At 39.9% G+C, this 23,872-nt stretch overlaps 1 protein-coding gene across 1 annotated transcript in view; it reads left to right on the forward strand.

Moving 5' to 3' along the window:
- Positions 1–8,612: 8,612 nt before the first annotated feature.
- SORBS1 (sorbin and SH3 domain containing 1) overlaps positions 8,613–23,872 on the forward strand; it is a 160,319-nt gene continuing 145,059 nt past the window's right edge. The window contains exon 1 of the mRNA XM_056495337.1: positions 8,613–8,793. The gene's annotated coding sequence lies outside the window, so the exon portion shown is untranslated. The remainder of the gene's footprint in view (positions 8,794–23,872) is intronic.

The raw sequence follows: 23,872 nt of genomic DNA on the forward strand, positions 1-23,872 counted from the left end.
TCCCAAATTAAACAGCGGTATTTCCGTATATGCCTATAAGGTATACATCATAGAGACATGACTTTTAATGTTTTGTATTTTCAACATAAAGCACTGACATTCCCAGAGTGGAGCAGTTTATTCAGTAGACAAGTGACAGCAAAAGCTGTGTGACTCAGGGTATGTCTTTCAGTAATTCTCTGTAATTTGTATGTTTGTTTCAAACAAATACTACAAATAACTTGCTATTATCTAACATTTCAGAACCTTAGGGATTCTCTATATACAGCTTACTTCTCCCTCATCAGTTTTAAGCCTCAGACTGAGGCAGACATAGATTATGTAGCAAAACACAAATGTGAGGACTCAAGGGTCTTGGTTGATTAGTTGTGATAACTTTCAAAACAATACTGTCCTCAGTTTTTCTTTTTGGCCCTTTATTAAAATTAAACATCCTGTCAAAGGGACAGCACAGCAGGATTTGTGCTCTGTCCTAGGACTTTTATACTGGTATCTTGCTTAAGGTACTTAGTAGATTGGTTGTTGGGAAGCAAGTCCATGTCTAAAGTTTGTACACAGCACTTAATTTACCACATTGGGATGGTGGTTACTCAGAAGACTAGAAAATCCTGATTTTCAGAGTGTGGATTACATTGGTAGTTTGGTTACTTGAGACAGGGGATGAGTCAACAAGGCATTACACTTGAATTTGCCACGAAGGATCCTGAGGCCTAGAACTAAACTGGGTACTGAAAGCAGGTTACCCGCAACAGGCTGGGACTCAGCAGGAGCTAACAGATTCTCAGCTGCAAGGACAAATACCTGGGACCTACTACTTTACTCTGTCTCTGGCATGATACAGGCTTTTGTGTAAAATGCCCACCCAATAGGATAAGAGACTGCACTGGTGGGAAATGGAGATTTTGAGAGTTTGTGAAGAGAGAAGAACTCTGCAGCTTTAAACAGGTCACATAGAGAATGTTTTGAGTTGGGCTATTAAGTGAAGCCTTCCAGATTATTTTAGCTTAAATTTTAAAGCTAAGAAGGGAATTATATATCATTATTTAATTCTTTGACAAAGAAAGAGGTATGAAAAAAAAATCTGCCTATGCAATGGTCAAACTAGGAATATTAGTTTAGTAATAGTTCCAAAATGCCCTCCGAGCTTTAATGGAAATGAAGATTATGATGATGATGATGACTGATATTATTTCAAAATCTGGGTGTTAAGTTTACGACTATTTACTATGATTCCTTATGCAAGAAAGGTCTGAACTTAGATCTAACATTCTCTACAAACTTAAATCTTCTTGAGCCAGAAGAGATGAAGGAATCATGCATTTTTAAAAGCAATCTTTGCTTTATTTCTGGTTTTGTTTATGTTTGTTTCTGTTTCATGTTGCTGTGCTCAGACCCTTCACATTGCAAAAGTTTTAGGTTTGCTGTGGGTAGAGAAAGATTCCCCTGTGGCTGACAGAAATAAAGACAGAAAGCAAATTAAATCCCAGCAGAGAATAAGTGCTTTGCTCCTCTCCCAAATTGCTTTGAAGATTTGAGTCTTACAAGTGAAAATACTGAGAAATAAATTTCACTGCCAGTGGTGCTGAGTAAGAATCCACAGGTCAGAGATTTCATGATGGGCCTTGGTCTAAAGTATTACAAGCTTAGGTTCTTTTGCTTTATGTTCCTATGTCCCCTAAGCTTCTAGTTCCCTATTTCCAAATAATTTTAGATTTAACACATCTTTGGGTTGTCCCTTTATCTTTTGGGTAAAAGCAGGCAGAAAGTAATGCAAAGAAGAAATTTCAGAACTTTTCCAAACCTGCACAGTTCAATCTGCTCTATAAATTAAAAATTAGGCTAAGGAAGATGTATTGCAATTTCATCCAAAGCAATCAGTTTTAAGTAGTTCTACATGAAAGAAAAAAGAAAAATCTATCATTACTGGTACTTTTGCTCCCCCATTTGTCTATGTAAACTGTTAAATCTATCTCTAACCCTACATTGTTTCAGCAATTTCACTTTTTAAATCTGTCCCAAACAGCACAGCCTACCTTCTCCTGCAGGCTTTTAATTTTTTTAACATTTCTTCACTCTCCTTTTCCAGGGTGGATGGGGCAAGAATGGGCAGAAGACTGCTCTTAATTCTTTCATGAATGGAAGAAAACATCCTGAGACAGAGATTATTTCTGCTCCTTTGAGGTAGAAATAATAGCAATACTTGAAAAGTGGGGTTACAGAAAAGGGATCCAATCTGAGGAGTATATTGTTACAGCTAGTCATGGACACTGCACAATTTTAGTGATTGCTTAGCATTTTCCTCACTATTTACATTTGAGCCTGTCACATTTTATGCATCTTGCTGGGTTATGTTTCCCTTTCCAGCTAGATAAAGGTATTTTTCTACCTGTACAGAGAGAAGGGAAAAGTCTCCCTACTGCTGAAGCTTCTTACTCCCTATGCCAGATCTGATTCCTTTTTAGGATGGGATGTCCTTAAGATTAGACAAGAGAACTTATCAGTGAAAGTAAAAATATGTTGAAAATTGTTCAACCCGAAACTGAAATGTGCTTGGACTCTGTCCATACCCTTTTAATGTTGTTGTTGTTGTTATTTACTCATAAACTTTCTAATCTGATGTCAGTGCTATTAATCACAACAGAAAGTTGAAGTAGCATTGTAATGCATTTATGGCAAGTATTTCAGGTTCATAAATTATTTCTAGTTTTATGGAAAATATTATTTTAAGCATGACCTCTACCTTACTAGGGAACACAATGTTCCCTGTTGTAATGATGATCTGTCTTTAACTAGCAAAGATGGCTGTATGTGTGAACCTGATTATATGTGCATGAATGTAGTAACAGATAGCATAACCTGCCAAAGAAGAATTGGTTATTGAAATAATTTGATGATTAATTAGACCAAGCAGAAACATATGCCCACACACCCTATCACAACAGCACAGCAAGGCATTCCCTTTGAGGAAGCATGGATCTCTTGCCCATATGGTCTGCAGTAGACTTAGACAAATCAAAATTTCCTCCACTTTCTGTGTTAGGGACAGAGAACATATATGTGGACACTGGTATGTGTGGCAGATGCTACTTGAATTGAAAGGGCTGGAAATACAGGTAATGCAAGAAAGTGGACAAGTGTTTTGTACAAGGCTGCATGCAGCAGTGGCAAAGTTGGAAACACAGCCTCTGAATGATTTCATCTAAACATCCTCCTCCCTACTACCCTGTCTACTAGACAGAGAGAAGGAATAGGCTGTGATGGAAGGCAGAGAAAGAAAAGTCAAACTTTATCTCTGCTCAGAAGAACACTGTCTTTGTTTGCAGAATCTGCTTGTTCCTGTTACGTTGTTCCCAGCAAGAGAAGCGTTAAACCAGCATTCAGAGTCCTTATTCCTCCTGGGATTTGAAACATAAAAGCAGATGCCAAGGTTACCTCTGTCCTGTCTCTCCAGTGAGGCTCTAGTGCAGGCACAAACAGAATGCTGCTCTTCTTCTCTTTCTACTAGCAATACCAACAATAATCATGGTTTCTTACAATGATTCCATTCAAATTATAAAGAATGAAGGTAGAGGGACTGTGTAGTTTAAAAGTAACACAGAGTCTTTTGTGGACAAATGAAGACTGGTCACTGAGTTAAAATCTTTTTTTCTAAAGGATTTCCAGAAGACAATGTTGTCCTGACCCCTCTCATACCAGGTAGGAGTTGGCAGCATTTACCACAACCAAGGTTGAAAACCATGACACAAAATCCCTGAGCTGTTCAAGATTATCACATAGCTGAACTTTCCACACTGTAGTTTCTCTGCTTCCCTTGTTTCTCTGTGCCAAATTGGTTGGTTTCTCTGTGCCATCCTGGTGATTTATTATATAAACCAGGTATAATCCTGGTTTAATAATTTATAATAATTCTGATGCAAAAACAAGGCAGTTCTGCCTAGTGGATAGATGATGAAATTAGTACTAAGAAAGCCTGAGATTTCTAATATGCTACTGATTTGTGGGGTGATCATGGTCAGACTGACATTCTCTGCCTCAGTTTTCTCCTTCTGTAAACTGGAGGCAATTGGTTCACTTTGTGTTTGTCTGCCATGGATATGAATGGTGGTCTGTGATATAAATAGGGTGGATTCTGGTTTTTAATTTTTTTATCTCTATTTTTGATCCTTGTTCTTAATATCTTTGTACTTTGTGCCATCATTTTCATTCTGCACTTTTCATACAAGACTAAATGGGAGAGGACTCTTTCCTTGTAGCTCACCTATAGTAGTCAAGAACAATGTTGATAGAAAAAGCAGGGAGGTGAAGTTCCAGACCACTAATTCTGACAGATGACAGCAGAAACAAATGTGTCTCACTTTTGCCCTACTATTTACTCAAGCAGAAAACAAAACAATAGAGATGGGAAAAGATCTGAAAGAGCTGTCACAGAACAAGTGCACCATGCCAATAATTTGAAGGATTAAGGACCCCAAGCTGTATGCCCTGACACAATAGCTAGGGCCATCCTGTTCACTGGGCTCATGGATTAGAGGGATGTTTAATATGATTCTGGTTTTCTTTTCAACTCTTGTTGAACAAACATAGCCTGTGTGCTTGCAAATCCCTTGTTAGCAATGCAAAAGGTCAATACAATTTCCCTTTCACTTCACTCTATGATTTTGCCTTTGGAAAATGTTGCAGTTTGTCTGTCTGGATGCCTTCACAGAATCAGCATGACTTTGTGTCTGGTTTAAATGGTGTGATGAAGAATGGTGGGAAGCCCAGAGAAGGGGCCTGGAGTCAGTATATCTGCATTGAGTCAGAGGCACTGGGAGACTGACCTGAGGCACACTTGATTTTTTTGTTTAAGCTACTGTCTTACAAAGCAGGATAGTTCTACCATGAAGTGCACTTTTGTTCAGGCTATGGCTATGGAAATGGCAGGATTTGAGATTAGTGATGTCACAGATTTTATTTTAAAGACTTCTCTGTTTTACAAATAAAAAGATTGTCCTTCTTTAGTGCTGTGGAAAGTTTATCTGGGTTTGAATGAAGCAGGGATTTTTCTTCTTCTCACATCCCTGCCATCAGGCTGCTTTAAGAAGCTGTCCCATCCACTTCCTGTGTCACCTCAGGTAGGGGACTGTGATTCTGGCACTAAATATGTGCCTCCTTTAACATAATCTAGAGGCACAATTTAGGAATTTCATGGTTAATGAGATAAACTCTTGTCATTAGCAAAGATGATCACAGAAGTCCCACGAACTTCAGTAAGTGAGGAGTATTTGTGCCCATGTACTTATTACCTATGAACATTTGTCATTAAGAATCTAAAAAGTTACATGGTTTGTGGGAGCACAGGAAAATTTCACAAGAGGTATCACAGCTCCTGGGACCAGCATGTGGAGTCAAATACTCCCTAATGAAGGGTCTCTTCTCTTTCAGCCTCACAGCTCAAAATTTCCATGGGAGGGAATGGGGGTGGAGAGCAAATGTGCAGCATAGTCAGTCTTCCAACTAAGAAGGATTCTGATATATGTTTAAGTGCTTTTTTTCTGTGTTGCCCCATAATCAGTTTATCTGTTTTCTCATACCAGTTATTTAGCCATTACATTTATCTTATTTCAGTGAGGGTACTTGGATTAGCATTAAAATTCCAATGCACCTGGGTTGTGTCTCAGAGTCGTGTGATACAGTCTTTGCATTTGAACACAGGACAAACCCCTCAAAGAGAGAGATGCCTGTCAATTGCTTTTACTGGGAAGGCTGTTAGTTGCTCTTATGGGCCCCTACCTCACGTATCACTATTTCAGTTTGCTCCTGGTACCTGCCCCTGAGAGACACTGTTCAAGAGAAAAAAATAGTTCAGTCCTTGCTCTGGGGCAGTTTGCTGAGGGTGCAGTAGCAGTGGGGGGTATTCATTCATTCAGCCCAAGATGTCTCTGCATTGGATTCAAAGCAGTAACTTGTGATGAAAGATTTGCTTCCTCTGGTAAGAGAGCTCTTTGCAAGAAGCGCTGAGTTCACTTCCTAATGAAACCATTGGCCTTACTGCACACTTTAGGCTCTTGTGTTCACGTGTCATCTCTTAGACTGACTGCTGTTATTAGTTTGGCTGCTAGTAAGATAACAGTCCATTACATGCTTTTTTTAAATACAGCCTGGACACAAGCAGGAAGGCAGACTTCCTGCTTTTGAGAGGAGCAGGAAGATGGGGCATTGCAGGAGACAAATGTTTGATATTTACAAAATGCATAGCAGATGGGCAGCCGTAAAGCCACCTGCTGACAGCAGTGAGGTACAAAGCCCTCTCCTGTTTCAGAGGAAATGCTGGTTTCTCACAGATAGCCCAAGTAAGATTTGAAGGGTTTTTATCTGCATCAGCTACATGGGGCAGGCTTGGGGTTTGAGCATATTTTGAAAAATATCTGCTCTTATTTATTCTGAATTTTCAGAAAAGTTCAACAACTTTTGAAAATTGGGTCAAGTATGTAAGTGTGGTTTCACTTAAATTTGTAATTTCTCCATGGTTTGACTTGCAATTGCCTGCTGCTGTGGGTGGGACTAGTGTGGTTGCCATGCCAGTGCTGAGGTTTTAACAGACCCGGCTCGACTGTTGCAAGAAGACCTACATTTGTGCATTCCTTGTGATCTGGTCAACTCATTTTTACTGTTCCACAGTGTCCAGAAGCAGCTGTATAATCTAAGGATGGTAGAAGTTGTATACCAGCAGTGCAGATAAAAAAAATGCAGTCCAAAACTTCTTGCATTAAGATGCACTAGTGCATTAGAGAGGCAAAACCAGGTTTACTTTGTCCTGCTGATGGATCTGCCTGAAGAATGAATCTGTCCTGCTAAGCAGCTATCGGCCTTCCCCACATAAAAACCTAGAACTGAATAGCTCTTCTAGATTGGAAGATTGACATTCCAGGGTTCAGAGATGAACCAGCAAGTCCCCAGTCTAATTAAAGGTACTTGAACTGGTCTTTAGAAGCACTGTTTCAGGAGCCGAGACAGGCAAACAGTGCTTGCAGGCAGTGGACAGATCAGGAGAGAACAAGGTTACAATGTTTAACTATCTGTCTACCTACCCTGCTCCTGGCTTATGCCGCTTTTGCAAGGAGATGTACATGTACACTTGCACACATTTGGCACTTTAGTAAGTTCCTAAATTAAAAATGAGCATTTAAGCTATAAATCAATCCCAGGACTTGCTTTCAACTATTCTCACAGATGGCTATTCTTATGATGGGGTGTTTTTGTTTTTTGGGGTTTTTTTTGAGAGGTGGGAATACCAATGAATAAAATGTCTTTTTTTTTTTTTTTTTTTTTTTTTCTTCTTGATGCTATTAAACTTGGGTAAGAGGTTTTGTGCCTAAGTGGGTTCAATGGCTTTGGCAGGATGCCACAAATTTTATCACCCTTCTCTCCACCAGATGAGAAACAGACATCTATTTTCTGCCCTAGCTGGATTTCAGATTTGAGATCTCCTGGCTGTCCATTCTGCTCTGAGATGATGGTCATGTTCCTCTCTCCTGGGGATTTCAAGAAGCAGAAGGCTGCTCAGGATCAGCACTGCAAACTTCCTGTCCCCATCTGGAAGGCAGCTAGCCTGCCTTTTGTATTTATTCATCTCTCTGAAATGAAGGAGATTACTCCAGCTGCCCTTGAGAGGTTAGTGTGCTTTTGGAGGGAACAAAGTTTGGGGTTTAACTTCCTTTGTGTCTTCTGGCCATTGAAAACAAAACATGTTTGATCTTTTCTCAAATAAATTTACAGATTGAGATCTAATTAATTTATTTTGGCAATTGGTTTGTGTTAGTTGGTGATTTTTTTATTCATGCATAATATTTAAGTAAAGACAAACCACATTCTTATGGCTGTCAGTATATTGATGCCAACAGGAACTTTGAAGGTGAAAAAGAAGGAAAACACAATGATAACCTCTGAATATTAAAAAAGTCCACATGCTGATGTGAGAAGGATGAAATTCCCTGTATGTCCACGGTGTTTCTTCCCTTACACAGGGGTAGCAGTCAGGCCATCTGTGGATTGGTACCTTCTCGCTCTGGAGTCTGGACTGCCCTTCCTCCACTTTTGTGGAGTACCCAAGCTGATCTGGGAGTTGTGCCCTAAGGACTAATGAGACCAAAATAGTAATATTAATAGTAATATTAATCCAGTGAAAAGCAGTGTGAATGAGACAGGGATTTCCCCTCTCCTCTATTTGATCTTTTTTCCCCAGACGGAGCATTTTGACCAGAGTCCTCTTCCCCCTTCCTTCGTCTCTTCCTTCCCATTCTTCAGCGATCTGTGTTACACAGACACCGATGGCTGCATTGAAAGCCCCTTGCTCAGCCGTCTCCCCACCAGCACTAGTGCACGGCTCCCCAGCGCTCAGTCCCCAGCCAATTTCACCACCCGGGAACTGACAGCGACCGACACGCGCAACAGGTCGGGCAGGGACTGCTGCTCCCGCCCTGGCCCGGCCCGGCTCGGGCTCGCTTTCCCGGCCGGGAAGCGCAGGCCCTCTCTGCTCCCGCTCCCGGCAGGGGCTCGCTCCGTGCCGGCACCGAGCGGGTGGTTCCCGCGCCGCTGCCGCCGGGCGGGCGGGGGGCGGTGCCCATCGCGGCCGCCGCCTGCCGGGGAGCCGCGGCGGCTCGGCTCGGCTCGGCTCGGCTCGGCTCAGCTCAGCTCAGCTCGGCTGGCGCGGCTCGGCTCGGCTCAGCTCGGCTTGCTGCGGCTCGGCGCGGCTCGGCGCGGCTGCGGGTCCCGTGCGGGCGGGCGCGGAGGGAGCTGCCGTGCCGCTCCGAGGTAAGCTGCTCTGCGCGGGGAACTTTGCGGGCCGGCCGGGGCTCTCACGGCTATGGCAGCTGGTCATTGCTCTCCGTCTGCAATGGAAATCGCCTTGGCTCCATTTTATTCTTGAGATTATTTATACTCATAAGGACTAGTCATTCTTTAAAGGGCCATTATGCTGTGGGGTATTAGCTCCACTCTGTTTTTCCTAGTATGCAGAGACGGTGCCGATGTTACACCACAATTTTCGCGAGCCTTTATTCAAGCCGTATTATTTGCAGGTAGAATAGATTGCAGATGCAGAGAAGTAGGTTTGGGAATGAGCTTCTGGTGCTTGTAAATAGAAGTGCTGTATTTCTGTCGGGGGGAAGGGGGAGCAGATTACAACATTGCTTTTAAAACGAGAGGGAATGCACACGGGCATTTTCTTTATAGCTACGGACTCAGCAAACTGAGTGAATCTGGTGTGCGGCGTGTGTGTCTACTTGTCCCGAGAGAGCTAAAGGCAGGATGTATGCATTACGGTTGTTCATTCATCAGCGGCTGCAGATAATGCAATTACCAAGTCAGCGGCGCATGGATGCTGCCCTGCGTGCGACATGCTGAGAATACTGTACTTTAGGAAGCCAACACTTGCTGTAGTTTGGATAAAGCAGAAGCTGGGAATGGCAGGGTATGAAACCGTCGTGTCTTTTAAGTGGAAAGGAGGCTGCTGGTTAGTCTCACTCTATTGTTTCTGAAGATTTGTATTTTGTGTGCTTCTCTGCAGACGTGTAAATACCTTTTGCAAGCAGTTCATAAGGAATTCAGGAATGAAAAATAATTAGCAACATCTTCAGGTATCACTAGTGCCTGATGAATGGTAGGTGGTTTAAATGTCAGAATATGCAGTAGTTTTAATCAAATCCTATCATAGAAAGGGCTTTATGTAGCTCTCAGTTTTTTATTTACAGATCAGATTCTGCAGCTGGGGTATGGCTACCTCACTCCTGAGGTGTTTTGGAAAGGAAGGAGAAAAAAATCACCAGCGTGATTGCCATGGACACAACTATTCCTTATTTATTTATTAGGCTATTAGGGTAATGAAGAAAAGCCATGCCTGCCCTGCTGCGCAGATCTCATTTCAGCAAAACTGCCTGGGCTCCTGCTGTTACCCTTGTTTGATTTTTAACCAGTAAGTGCCCTGTGCTCGTGTCAGTACCATGGCTGTTACTCCTTTATGTATGGGTTTAATAAAGAAGCCCCCAAATCAAGGGTACCTGAGTAGAACCTGGATGGTTGGTAGTGTGATTTGTTCTAAGTAGAATCTTTTCTTCACTCTTCTGCCCAAAGATCAGTGTTTCCTTACTTGCAGTTGTTGCTTTTATATTCTGCATGGTATTGCTTTTACTGCTGCTGCTTTGGGTAAATATTTGGTATATTAGTATTTAATTTTGTAGGTTATGCCACTTGAAGATTGTTCTCTCTTGTATGTCTTGATAACTTGTCATAAAAAGACATCTGTCCCAAATACTTCTCTGTCTAAGAGGTCCAGCAAGGCAAGGGGTGGTTTAACTTGCTCAGGTTAGTAGCTGATTGGTATCTCTTGGCTCCTAAAGGCTAGACCAAATTGGTTCTGCTGCATGGATAGACATACCAAAAACATATATGTATCACATTTGAATGTCCCTAGTGAATCTTTCTCTTTTGCACTCCTGTTTTCTTGTTCAGTAGGCATGCTTGTTAGCTTCAAATAGGAATAGTTATTTTTAAAGATAATCTTGTTCTGTAAAGCCAATATAAATTCATAATGATATAATAAGTGATATAAGTGGTGATATTTATAGAGTTAAAACACATCATGTGTGCCTTTTTTGGAATACATCAGATATTTTGTAAATAGACACAGAAACACACACATACATGCAAGCTCACACCTAAGGTGTTTAGAAGAAGAAAGGAACAGTGCCTAATAAATTTTACATGCCCAGGAGGCTAATCTAAAAGTCAGGAAGGTAAGAATTATGTGCTCCATCTGAATATTATTAGCAGCTTCCTTTTTCTTTGATACGTAAGTGATTCGAAGAGTACAGATGTAAGGATTCCTCCAAAGGAAGGTCATGTGATAAACAGGTCTCTTCTTGTGTTTTATGTTTGTAGGGAAGGGAAAATATTTGGAGTAGGGGGAAAGGAGAAGTCAGAGAAACTTTGAAGCATTCTGCAAATGTTGAATTACAAGTTTACTGTTTTTGCAAAGGCTGAATCTGGGGAAAAACAGGAATGTTAAACCTTTGTGAAAATTACATGTTGTATTTTGAGGAATGCACTCTGTGTATGTGGGTGCAGTGCATGTGTGCACACACTCAGGTCACTATGAAGACATGGCAGCAGATGTGCACAGCATTTACATATACTGATGTGTTACTGTATACAGTGTGCTAATTAATTGATGAACCTACTGCAGAATGCTTTGTCTCAATGGTATTCTGCAGGAGAGAGCTACAGTGGTTCATTCTCTGTTCCTCAATGTTTCTTTGGTGTTATTTTTCAGTTTTTTGTACCATGACTTTGCTACATGCCCCTTTGGTCTTATGATAGTACAGTGCAGATGGGGAGACCAAAACAGTTCCCCTGCTGGTTCTGTTTGATTTAAGCAAAGATCTCCTAAGATGGATGAACAGTCATGATATTTTCTCTCTCTGCTGAGTCCTTTGCAATGAGCCATAGAGGTTCTGTTAGTCTGATCTTGAAGTCTTCAATCTCTTCCATAATCCCATTATCTGCTGTGGTGCTATATATGTGAATGAGCATTAAGGAATTAGGTTGTACAGTGTATGTTGTTTGTGGTGCAAGTTAAGACAGGGTCAGCACTTTCATTGCTTAGTGTAATTTATATCAGAGCAGAGTCTACATATAGGATTATGGAAACTGCTGTGCCTTTAAGAACAGACAAGTTTTCAGCTGAGAAGCTTTTTTTTTTTTTTTTTTTTTTTTTTGGTGAGATATTTGATTTGGTGTTATTCGGCATTGGGAAATGCGCTGGCAGCATGGATAAAGTTCAGTGTTCTTTGAAAATTGTTTTTACTTCAGGCCTTTGAAGTTCTCAGTCACGGGTAGGTTGTTTTAGTCTTTGCTCTTATTGTGTAAAAGACTATGCTAGAGCTTTTACTTGCTGCTTAGGATCTCTGAAGTAGGAACATAAAAGCCTGGGTTTTCAACAATGGTGGATACCCAGATGCTTTCCTTCACTTTATTTTCCTATACAGAAAAGTCTGTATATCTAAATAGGACTTTATGAACTTGACCTTAGACTTTAGTATGATTTCAGCCTGTACTCCTTTGAAGACTGTATTGTGACCCTTCTGTTTGTCCCAGTATAAGCAGGTTTTGGACTCAGTATTTGGATTAGTTAGAGGAGAGGGTTTGGGAAGTGATGCTGTCATGTCTTCACGCTTAGCCAAGAGAGTGCTTACCCAAGCATGACAGTAAAGGCAAATGTGCTACTGTAGGTGTCTTTCAAAGAAGGTGTCACACTGATGCCATTCGTGCTTGAGTTCATCAGCACTTCTGAATTCTTTTTGCATGAAAATTGATCCGTGCCAAACTGTTTGGGCAGTGGTGGTCAGACACTTTGTGTAACTGCCAACTAGATACAGTCATGCCTCACTCTCATTAGGGTTGCTAAAACAGACACTACCTGCCGTCACAGAGAGAAATACTATTTAAGTACTGGAAGAAATAGCACTTCTATATATCCTTTTTCATGATTTCACTAAGATATAATGAAGCATGATTAGGTAATTTTGGATTCTTGCATCATGGATGCTGTTCTTTGGAATGCGTTTAGGAAAACAACATTAGATGAAAATAATGAGGTAGAAAAACTGGTTTGTGATGTGCTTCTTAGATCAGACACTTTATAATGGAATTTGGGGGTGTGAATGCCCATATGTCAGTTGGTATTTAATTCTCTCTCACTTCTTTTACATCTTGATATCTATCTAATGTGTACAATGTAAGCCTGAGTATTTGGGTTTCTTACCTCTTCAGAGTAAGAGGAGATGATCTGGATTGATTTTTGGGCAAGTTTCTTCCATATCCTGTGTGAAGTCTCTCTAGCCACAGAATTACGGTGTAGCACTAAATCTGTTTCTTATCTACAAATGCCAGCATAGCAGGCAACTCTGCTATCTCTTTCCAGTTGAAGGAAATGAGATATGGAGAGGTAAAGCAATTTCTAAAAACATTTATCTTTTATATCCATAGGCAATCTTGTAACAGTTCATTGATGTTTGGCCTCTTCATAAACAATAAAAACTTTGAAGTGAGTGACCTTATCTTAGAAAGCAAACTGTTGCTAAAATTATTCTTTGAAATAATTCTACTTCCTCTTACACTGAGAACTAAGAGAAGAGTATTTGGTACTCTGACAGCTGGGGGTTTTCAATGCTTCCATCAAAATGAGTAAAAAGGAAATGGCAGCATGCAGGAAAATGTAGTTTGTCTACAGAATTGATTTATAGTTATAATGGTCTTTCAAAGAATAAATTATTTGCATATAATAACAATATGAATGAAATCTGCCCCAAGACCAGAAGGCTGTTCTGGTTTTGAATAAAACCTCATTCACATAAGGAACATAAGTTATATTTTTCTTAAAGCAGAATGAACATAATTAGAATGAAGATGACTTTCAGAAAAGGAGACTGATACCAGAATATGAGTTCATTTTCCTTTTTTTCTATGTCTGTATTGATCCTATAATTTAGGAGTCAAAAGTAGTGGTTGATGAATTACTGTTATGAGCTTTGTGAGTTTGTGACCACTCTCCAGTGTCTGCAGTGTTGCCATTACAAGGGACACACCAGTGGTGCCAGGAAGGCCAAATCAAATTGACCTTGCAGTCAAATGCCTTTTTATAATCACAGGCATGGCTTTTCTGACTTAGGCAGGGTGAGCTAGTCATGTGAGGTCCTAAGAGAGAAAGGCCAGCTTTAGGGACTGTGCACTTAGACTTCTGGCCAGCTACATCAATAGCAGTAATGACATGTGAGGTAATGTTAGCCCTCACTTAGATCAAGCCCACAGTTTAGAGGAGTTAAGAAAAAGCAATGAGCCCTGCATCAGTACAGAATCTTGTTTGACATAATCTGGAGTTACTATAGGTGGTGTTATCTTAAAAATATTCATATCAATTCATCTGAAATTTGTACAGCATTTGTGGTAGATAAGGATATAATTACAAAAAAAGTCTAGATAAATTTATGGATATTTATTCTTTTGTCATTGGTGTTACTTAATCAATAAAGGGTACAAGACTGAGCTAGGTCTGCTTCCTACTCTGTCTATTCTGTTGTGATGTGCTCTGAGCTCTTTAAATACTGGGACAAATTGTTTGTTCAAGCAAGACATGTCTTTCCAGTGGTGGTACTTGTAACTTCCTTCTATTGGCCAATTTTGTAGAATTTTATGGAATGAAGTGTTGGTTTTACGAATGGTTATTTTTCTGAAAACTTGGCTGACATTTATTTGCATGTGAAGTTCCTCTAATCCTCATTCAAAGCCATTCTTGTGTTTTGGGGACAAGCCAGTCACAAAATATAAGCTGTACTGAAAGAATTGCCAGTCATGCAGCGCTGAGCTCCACAGACACTTATTGGATATTAGTGTGGTTGACAGTCTTTTACTTGACTCCGAATTGAGTTTTATATGGTCATGGCAGGAGGCAGATGAGCCAGTGCCTGGCAGGGGAGAAGACCCCAGGAAGGTTGATGTGACCTGTTGGTGTCTGTGTTGTGCCTTGGAGGATGACCAAGGTCCTGGATGCTGGGTAATGCACTGTCACCTGTGGTCTGACTAGCAAAAAGTCTGAACTGAGTGTGAGTCGAGGGTGCCTGAAAAGGCTGTGAGTCCTTGCAGCAGATATTGTGAGACTGCAGACTATTTTCACATGATTTCCACCTCATCTTGCCCATTGGAAATTTTAACTGCAAGGGTAGAATACTTGACTAGAGGCTGTACTGTGGAGAGTCTCCTCACAGTGTTGTCTGTATTTAAGCTTTTCTCTGGTAATATCAGCAGAGTCACTGAATGCTCATCCTGAGATTCCTTCCAGGGTGTAAGTGAATTCAGTGCTCCACACAGTTGTGAAGATACAGCCTCTGTCTCAATAGCCTTAGAGAAGATCTTTGTGTGGAGTTCCCTCCATCAGGTAGTGTGAGATATATGGAAAGTGGTATTCAGTGTATCAACTTAGAATTACCAGTCAAGTCTTTTGTTGCAAAAAAAAATTGTAATGAATTTCTGCTCACTGCTCTGTTCCAGTATAATGTATTTCAAGAAGATATCTTCTCACAAACCTGCTGGGCACAAGTCTGCAAAATGGGAAAAGAATATATCACATACACAAACACGTTGTGGGGTTCTTAAAAGCTATATATGGCCCAGAGTTACAGTTTCCAGAAAAAATCATTAGGTGTCACAGTTTCTCTTGATGCAGTATGACATTTGAAGAGCTAGAAATAGTACTCTTATTACACATTTTAATAGGTGACTAGATATTTAGTTTTGTTTCTTGTCTTGAAAAGTCTGTTTGTGCTGTCAGTACAACTAGACTGAAAGCTTTTAGGCTGATTAATTATTAAAACAACCCACTAAATATTTTACATGTTTTAATTTTTTTTATCTTATCTATTGATACTTCAAAGAGATTACAATATCAGAGGAAAACCTTACTACAGTATGTAGTAAGCTAAGAATTTATATTGCTTCCTATAAAAGATTAACAAGTGTGAAGGTTGTGTAAATATTTGTTTCCTCACTCTATCTTTGCTTCAGTTTCTGCTCTCTTTCTCTATTGTACCTGTCTGAATCTTTTAGTTGGGTAAGTAACCAAATAACTGTTTCTTTTTTTGGAACCTATGTGTCCAGCAGATATGTGCTCCCCTCATGTAAGATGATACATGAATGTACAATAAATGCAAATCCTTGTGGCAGAAAGTTTGCTTTCCAGAAGGTCAGATGTGCCAGGCAACAGTACTGTAAGACTGGGATAGACACACAGTCATGAAGAGCACGTGGTTTGTGCCCTACTTTGCCATACTATTAGGCACCATCTCTTCAGATATCTGTGAGTTATGAGTCTTTACAGCCAACTATACAAGTGTCTCAAAAAATCATGCATAGAGTCCAAATCTGGAAATGACATTTTCTCAGGCACTGAAAACACTTAGATTTTAATTTAGTATCTTGAGAAAGGCAAGAAAATACTTTACTTCCTGTTCTAACATTTAGATGTTTCAGAGACCTGTATGAATTGTGTTGTGATTCTCCTAAAGATGGTGCTTGGCTGCACATATGGCAGTGCCCATATGTGCATATGAGCAATGTATTACTGTTCTGGACAGTTTTTCTGCTGGATTTTACTGCCTGGATTCCAAGAGCACTGGCACCAGCTAAGATCAAAGTCCTCATAAGAACAGGCTTGTGCAAATATTCACTGGAGACAGCATCAACCCAGAATGCTTTTGGACTAAGCATGTGAGAAGACTGGGATAGGGAGGACTGGGAGAAGGATGAAAAGGCAGTGGGGCATAGTGCTGTTGACATGGCCTCTTGCATGAGGAGTGAGATGGGGCCTGGTGGACTCCATCTTTTGCTTTCCTTTGTAGTTTGGCTTTGGTCTGTAATCTAGCATTACTGGTGAGTTTGAATATTTGGTAGTGAGTTCTTCCCTGCCTCAGGGAGGTATGCGGTAGCAGAAAAAACCTCACGGACATTCTAATCTCTCTTTGCTAGCAGTTCACATAGTTTTGTGATATTTCCTTTGTGAGGATTTTATAAGTAATACACTGATTATTCAATTGTGAGATATATTATCAATTAAAAATGCCTGAAAAGAGAGGAGAGAAAAGAAACTTCACAGCAGCTTCACAGAGAGATTGCTGTCTTACTGGATGTGTGACATACTCATGACAGAACAGATCTTCAAGCCTGGGTATACTTATTAACAGTAAGCTTTTAATAAAAGTGTTCTTAAAATATGTATCATTTACTGCTTTAGTTTGCAATCTGGTCTCTAGAACAGTGTTCTAAAAATATCTGTGTTTTAATCACATGACTGTGCTTGTTTTCTTAAAAGTTATTTATACTTAAAAAAAGGAAACAAAGCCCTCAAAGACCATTTCCTATTCCAATTTCTGTGTCACTGCACCCCATTGTATAACAAATTAATATGAATAGGGTAAATTACTGGCCATCAGTCATTGTGTTTATGGTGTTGAATGAGTGATTATTAGACTTAAATCATGTTACTCATGTTTTTTTCCTAATTAGCTGTGAGATGTGATGTATCTTTACATGATTGTTGTGATCTTTTATAAAAATACTAGTCGGTATCTGTATTGGTGCTAAAGGCAAACAGTAAGAACTCCAAGAGAAAGGGTTTATCAGGCAAGTAAACTAGGTGGAGATCTTTGGGTTAGCATCCATGGAAGGACAGGAGGGAATACTGTTACTTAGCTCTGAAGGGTGGAAAGTGGGATAGACTTAGCAGTCAGAAGTTCCACATAAAATCACTCTGTTCAGTGCAGGAAATTATTGAGGCAGAGGTGTGCCTCCTCCCCTGCAGCTTTAACTCCTGCCAATGGCACTCCTGCCAATAGGTCTTTTTCCTCAATGTACATGCTTTGTGTGGCTGTTTCTCTGGAATTGGGTGGAATTTTGATTAAAAAGAATCCAAGTCTCTTGTTTTGCAATCAGTTTGCTGGCAGGAGTAGAAGCACCTCAACATCTCACCTCTGCTCCTTCAGCTTCTCCCTTTGGGACGGGATTTTACAGAGTTCTAATATATGCATTTGTAAGATTGGGAGATAGCATCTGGGGAATCACCTGCTGTGTTGTGAGGCCTCATTAAAGAGAGAACAAAAACAACCCTTTGCCATCTCACAGCCTTCACTTTTGTTCTTTCTTGCTGTCTTGCATTGTTTTTTACTAGAACAAACAAGCTGTGAGCGCACTCAGATGTGCGTTATTTGTGCCCAGTGAAAACCATCATGTCAGGCACGCGCTTATTGTGTTGATCTGAACAAATGTTCTGCTGCTGATACTGCTCACTAGAGCTCAGACACTGTGTGAGCTGTGGTATTTTGTGACTCATGCTTCATCAAGCTGTAACTGTTAGCTGTGTTCTAGCCTTTACCAATGCAAGGGATATAATATCTGATCCAAACTTACTGGACTTGATGGAAACAATCTCATTGCCTTCATTCAGCTAGATGCATCCGCAAGGATTTTGGGCTTAGTTGTTAGCATAGGATGTTAAATAATTTCTCCCTTTTGATTTTTAAATTTCAGTATGTTGGTATGGAACTAATAGAGAGTGAGAGAGACTGTGGAAATACTGCAATGGCATTGTAGTTGATTTTGAGCAACATTTGAGGCTCAGTGGATGGTGTAGCCTGCCATACTACAGTTGACATGTTTCACAGCAGATGACTAAAATACTTCTTGAACACCACATTGTTTGGCCTGTGTTTATCCACTACTGCAGAAGAGAAGATGTTTGCAGTTTCCAGAGCTCAGCCCAAGGGGAAGGTCCAGTCATGAGTGGTTCAGTGTTCTCTGTGGTTCTACAGCTTGTATAGAGTCTCAAAGAGAGTTGATAGAGGAGCTCAGGAGAGTGCCACAAATACTACCAGCTCACAGTCCAGTAAGAAAAGACAATGTAGGCATCTCTATCTCTCCCTTCCAACATGGAAACTTCCCCAATCTTAATGTGTTTAAATGAACTTTTAAATTTACTTCTTGTTGTCACTGGAGCTATGTTAGTTTTCTTTTTATTGAATGTGATGTTTTTCCTCCTTTTTCTCAAACATTGTCTTGCTGCCTTTCTAGGAGAAGTAGTGTGTTGTGTTGTTTGGTTTTTGTTTATAAAAACAATATAATCTAAATTACCTAGTCACAATATAAACTAAATTACCTGGTTTGGTATTCATAAAGGCCTGTAGTTCAGCCCTGTGAAATCCTGTGACTAATTCATGATATCTTCTTGTTCTGTTACGAAAGTTTACAAGCCTTTGGCAAAGATTTATGATAGATATTTCACAGCTACTTTAATTCATTTTACAGGAAAACTAAATTTTTTTATGATCAATGTTTTCATGCCTATCATAAGTTTTATCCCTCTACTAGTATTTTGCAGTACAGTAGCAGCATGAAGACTACAAGGTCTCCCAGCTTTCTGATGAAGATGGGAGAAGTCTATAGGAATTTCAGGCTGATTACAGGCTTTAAGACCATGTGCTCTAGTACATTCCCTGATACATGAGCTAAAGCAAAATCACGGTGGATACTAGCTCAGTGCTCAGCAATTGGATCCCATCCAGGTTATACACTCATATAAGTCAATTTGGTGAAGATTTTTGGAGTGAAATCTACTGTTGAATTTAAAAATAAATTAAAAAATCAACCATAATAGTTGTATATAGACTCATGACCTTCAAAAATATCATGCTGCTTCTCTGGCACATCAGCTACGATAAGAATTCAGTCACTTGGCAACAGAAGCCATTTGTGAGTCCTGAGTACAAGGACACCCCAAAGCTTCTGTTTGCCTTGTAGCATTGAGTGACGACAACTCCTTGCTACTTGAGCTGCTGGATGTCACAGATCTCCTTGTCTTGGGTGACTTCTTCATACTGAACTAGCCTTTGGTTGACAGTTAGCTCCTCAGAGAGCTTAATCCTGTGAAAAGTCTGCTTTACATGGCATCTTGGCAAGGCAGGGTCTGTCCTTCTATTAATTCAGATTTAATTAATTAATTCTGTTTCTAATGACTTAATAAACTAAGGCCAAGTCTGAGAATGCCATTAATTTTGTATTTGGAAAGACTGCCACTGTAATGAAGACCATTTTGCTTCAATAAGAAGCATTGGGATCACTGCTTTTCATTATTAAGGCTCTATTAGAAGTGAGTCCCTGCCATATTACCTCTAATTCTCATCACATATGTGCATAGGTACAGGTGATAAATATTCACTTTCTGCCAGCTGGTGACTGAGTACAGGGTAGATGCAGGGAAAAGTGTTCAGCAGCAAGCTTAACTGAGCCTGTCTCAGCACCCATCCTTGCTGCCCTGCAATGTCATGCCCACGTTCTAGTTGACACATGCTTTGGAACAGGGGTCTCTGAAGCACCTGTCACGCCTCTTGATGTGGTGTCTAAGGGGGGAGGTTTCTATTTCCAGCTCTGCTACTGATACAGTGCAGGGTGACGTGTAAATTACACAACACTCTTTTAATGCTTCCACTCTCTCGTCTCCCATGTGGCTGAGGGATCCAGCCCGGTCAGGGTAGCCTTCTACTGTACAGCAGGAATCCTAGTTTATTTGTACTAATACGATTTTGGGACAGGAGAGGGACGTTCTGCCCACATCTAATATGTGAACTTATGTGAAAACTTAAATTCTGTGGGAAGCAATGCTGATGGCTCAGTGCAAAGAGGTCCCTGCTAGGTGCATGCTGATTGTGATATCATCCACAGCAAGTAGTTGGTGAACTCGTAAGAGATAATGTGAGCAAGAGATCTGGTTGTCTTTACATGGCATTTTGTAAATGTGGAGAGCCATTAACTCTGACAACATCCACTAATTTTAGATGTGCCATACACTCACAGTTCCAAGCATCTGTCATATTCTACCCCAGAAGCATCTATGCTCCCTGTAGTGAGCACAGGAACTTTCACCACGTGTGGTTTATGGGAGTGACTTTTGAGTCATTGTGAGTGGAAAGTACAATAGAACTGTGGGATGCTATCTTTGTGGGAAAAAAAAAGTCATTGCAGGAGTTGATTTAATCATCTTCCCTTCCATAATTTTCCACTCTAAATGCTGGAACTTTCTACATTTTCTTTTGTTTGGTCAGTGCTTTGTGCAAGTCTGCTAGTGACAAGATTTTCAGAAGCAGTGTACATTATCTTTCTATTCTGTTTTCTCCTCTGTGAAATGTTTGAGATAAACACTTTTCTAAGCACTGAGTGGTTGTGGAACATATGTTCCTCTAAAAGTTGTAATTTCCCACTGAGGTCTTCTGTTTCTGTTAAGCTGTTCTGTGTATGTGCTGTGTGCTGTAAGGCACACTGACTTGAGGAACTGCATTGTAACCCAGCTGGATAAAGTGCTGATGCCTGAATCCAATAGCTCAGGTATTTGGAGCCTAACCTGATGCCAGATCTGAGTGTGAGAGAGAAAAATTTTTTTAGTTGTGTGCAACAGAGAGCATATGCAAAGTGTCCTACTATGATCAAGACTAGAAGAATGTTGTTTATGCTCACAGAACAGTGATAAGCACAGGGAATTTCTGGGCCAAGTGGACCATGTAATAGAGGAGCAGCTATTCAATCACTATTCACACAATTCAATTCACTCTGTACTCCAGCATTAAAATAACTAAAATTAGACTGTCACTTTCCCCCAACGATTCTATACCTCAGACACTCACTTTATATGTGAAGGTAAAGTTAACAAGTGCCATGGATCTTCCCAAGATCCCTGATGGTTCCTATAGAAGAAAAACTGTTGCTTGAGTTTCAGACTGGATGATGCTGAATTCCCTCAGTATGCTACAGTATTCACATCCTTGAGTGTGAATTACATGCTCAAGCCCTCCTAAAATACTTATGTAAGTTTACTCCATTTTTGTTAGCATTATTAAGGTTGACCAGCCGGTGACTTAGAGAGTATTTGGGTCCATCAGTTTGCATCTAGCTCTTTTTTTTTTTTTTTTTTTTCTTTTTTGTAAAGGCTAACTCCAAATCAATCAGGGACATAGATGTGGCAGAATTAGTTTTTGTTGTGACAGCTGGCCTAGCACGTATCACAGATGTGGGTTTATGTTGAAAGAAGGACTGTGCACAAAGTTGACTGCAACTATAAAAATAAGATGGCCAGTCTCCCTGCTGGGAGTTGGGCTCTTGTGCCTTGAGCTCCCAGGTGTGGACCAAGAGACTCTTGTGCTCTGTGCTCACCCAGCCAGAATAAGAGGGCATGGACAAGGAACAGGAGAATGATCAATTGTGCAGCTTTCTTCTTATTTCATCGCAGTTACTTCTGATTACATTGTAGTATATATGTATATATGTAGTATATAGCAATTCTGTTTGTTATGCAAAACTTATTATAAGTTCCCTTTCTGCCACTTTAATATTTAATAAGAAAATATCATTTTGGCTCTAAAAATTGTGTGTATGATATGCTTGCAGAGCAGCTAGCTGCCTGTTGGATGGTTGTTAATTTCTATAATCCCCTGATATTTAGGATGCACTAAATGTATGAAATATTTAATGTTCTTCTGGGGACTTCTGCAAGCTATCATTAAGTAATCTGTGAAAGATAAAAACTATGCTTGTGGTTTATTATGGGTGTTTTTTCCGGTTTTATATAAGAAAGACCAAAAGGGTTCCTCTGTTTTGTACTTCTGGTTTTCTTCAAGAGAAAAGCATGTCCGTTTCCTTTTATTTTCCTTTTTAAAAAAAAAAAAATATTCCAGAGTATATGCATTATTGATGATCTGGTAAAATTATCTCAGGGTTATTATAAGAATGGAAGCTGACTGAGTGTCCAGGGAAGAAATACTTTTATTTTGATTGCTTAAAAGTTTAAAACAAACAAATAAAATCTCCAAGCTTTTGAACACCTGAATAAATATTTGGGGGAAAAGTTGCTGTTTGCCAGAATGTAACAGCTTGCTCAGATAATGGCTGAATGAGCTTTAAGTCTATGTCTAAGACATTTAAGGAGATTACAGAATAAGAAAAGGGATATTTTAAATGAAAGGAGCAAGTAGCAAAAAAAATCTGAGCACCTCTAATTTTAAAGTTTTCAGGCCTTTAGGGATTGAAAAAAAAAAAAAAAAAGCAGGGCACAGAACTGAAAAGGTCATCTTTTATGTATTTTACCTTGGAAGTCTGTGTTACATATATTAGACTGATAAGCAAGACAGAATTTATGGTAGTAAATATTGACTAATTTGTTGAACACGTATTTCTGTATGAAATTAGCCAGGCGGCCACTGTTTGCTGGCAGTAAAATAATCTCTGAGTTGCAATCTCTTTTATTTCCTCACTAGTTGTACATATACCTTCATAATTTCTGTTCCACAGAACATGGAGGAGTTTGGAAAATGTCTTTTTTTGCTATTTTTGATGATGAGTAATTACTCTGGCTTTAGGGAATGATAACATTTCTTTCTGCCAGAGGAACTTAGTTTTTATCAGGCCCTAATAAAGCCACTCTGTCTTACTGTGTAAAACCTGACTTTGATAAAGGATCAGTGTTTGTATGAATGTATTACTGGGGGTGATGCAAATGCACAGGGCTGAAGTGGAGGGAAGGGCTGAGAATCTGTCTGGCAGTACAGACCAGGATTGTCCTCCTTTCCTAGGGAATAAGGTAACTCAGAAAGTCACACCCTGTCCTTCAGTTCCAGACAGAAAACAGACACTAGACTCCTGCTTCTGTCTTGCTTAACTCTATGTACTTGGTTCATACTGTGTTTGTAGCTATGTAATGTCTTCTGGGAACTGTTTCTCAATTACCTCAACATAGCTAGCCAATTTAATTGATTGATTCTCTGAGAAGCTTAGAGCAGTATAAAAATTAGATTTTTTTTCCTAAATTAGTTTATAGAACAGAAAGCATTTTCCCTTAGATGTTTCTGGGGATAATAAAGTATTGTACTAGTGCTTTGTGATGGGCTGGTTTTTTGGATGATTTGTATGTCTGTGTACTCAGTGGTCTGTAGGATAACTAATAACTGTTTAAACTGTGAGAATTATCCTAAGTCCTCTGCTTCCTTTGGAATAGCTATTGGAGAGTATTGAAAATTATTATCTGCTTGTTAAGGGATTTGTGCTTTTGGAGCAAGAGCATGTGCCTGGTGTCCTTGCTGGAGAACTGCAAATGATGTGAGTACTGTGCCATCAGTGAAGCCACAGGTAACTCACATGTTGTTCCTATAGTTAAGAACCTTGCACAGTCTTAGTGCAATAAGGTGTGCTCCTTTGCACAAGCTGAGGGTTTATAAAAATGATATAAACACCATGGAGAACATGTCTCTCA

This window comes from Oenanthe melanoleuca, chromosome 6 (assembly GCF_029582105.1).
Source record: "Oenanthe melanoleuca isolate GR-GAL-2019-014 chromosome 6, OMel1.0, whole genome shotgun sequence".
NCBI classification, from domain to species: domain Eukaryota; kingdom Metazoa; phylum Chordata; class Aves; order Passeriformes; family Muscicapidae; genus Oenanthe; species Oenanthe melanoleuca.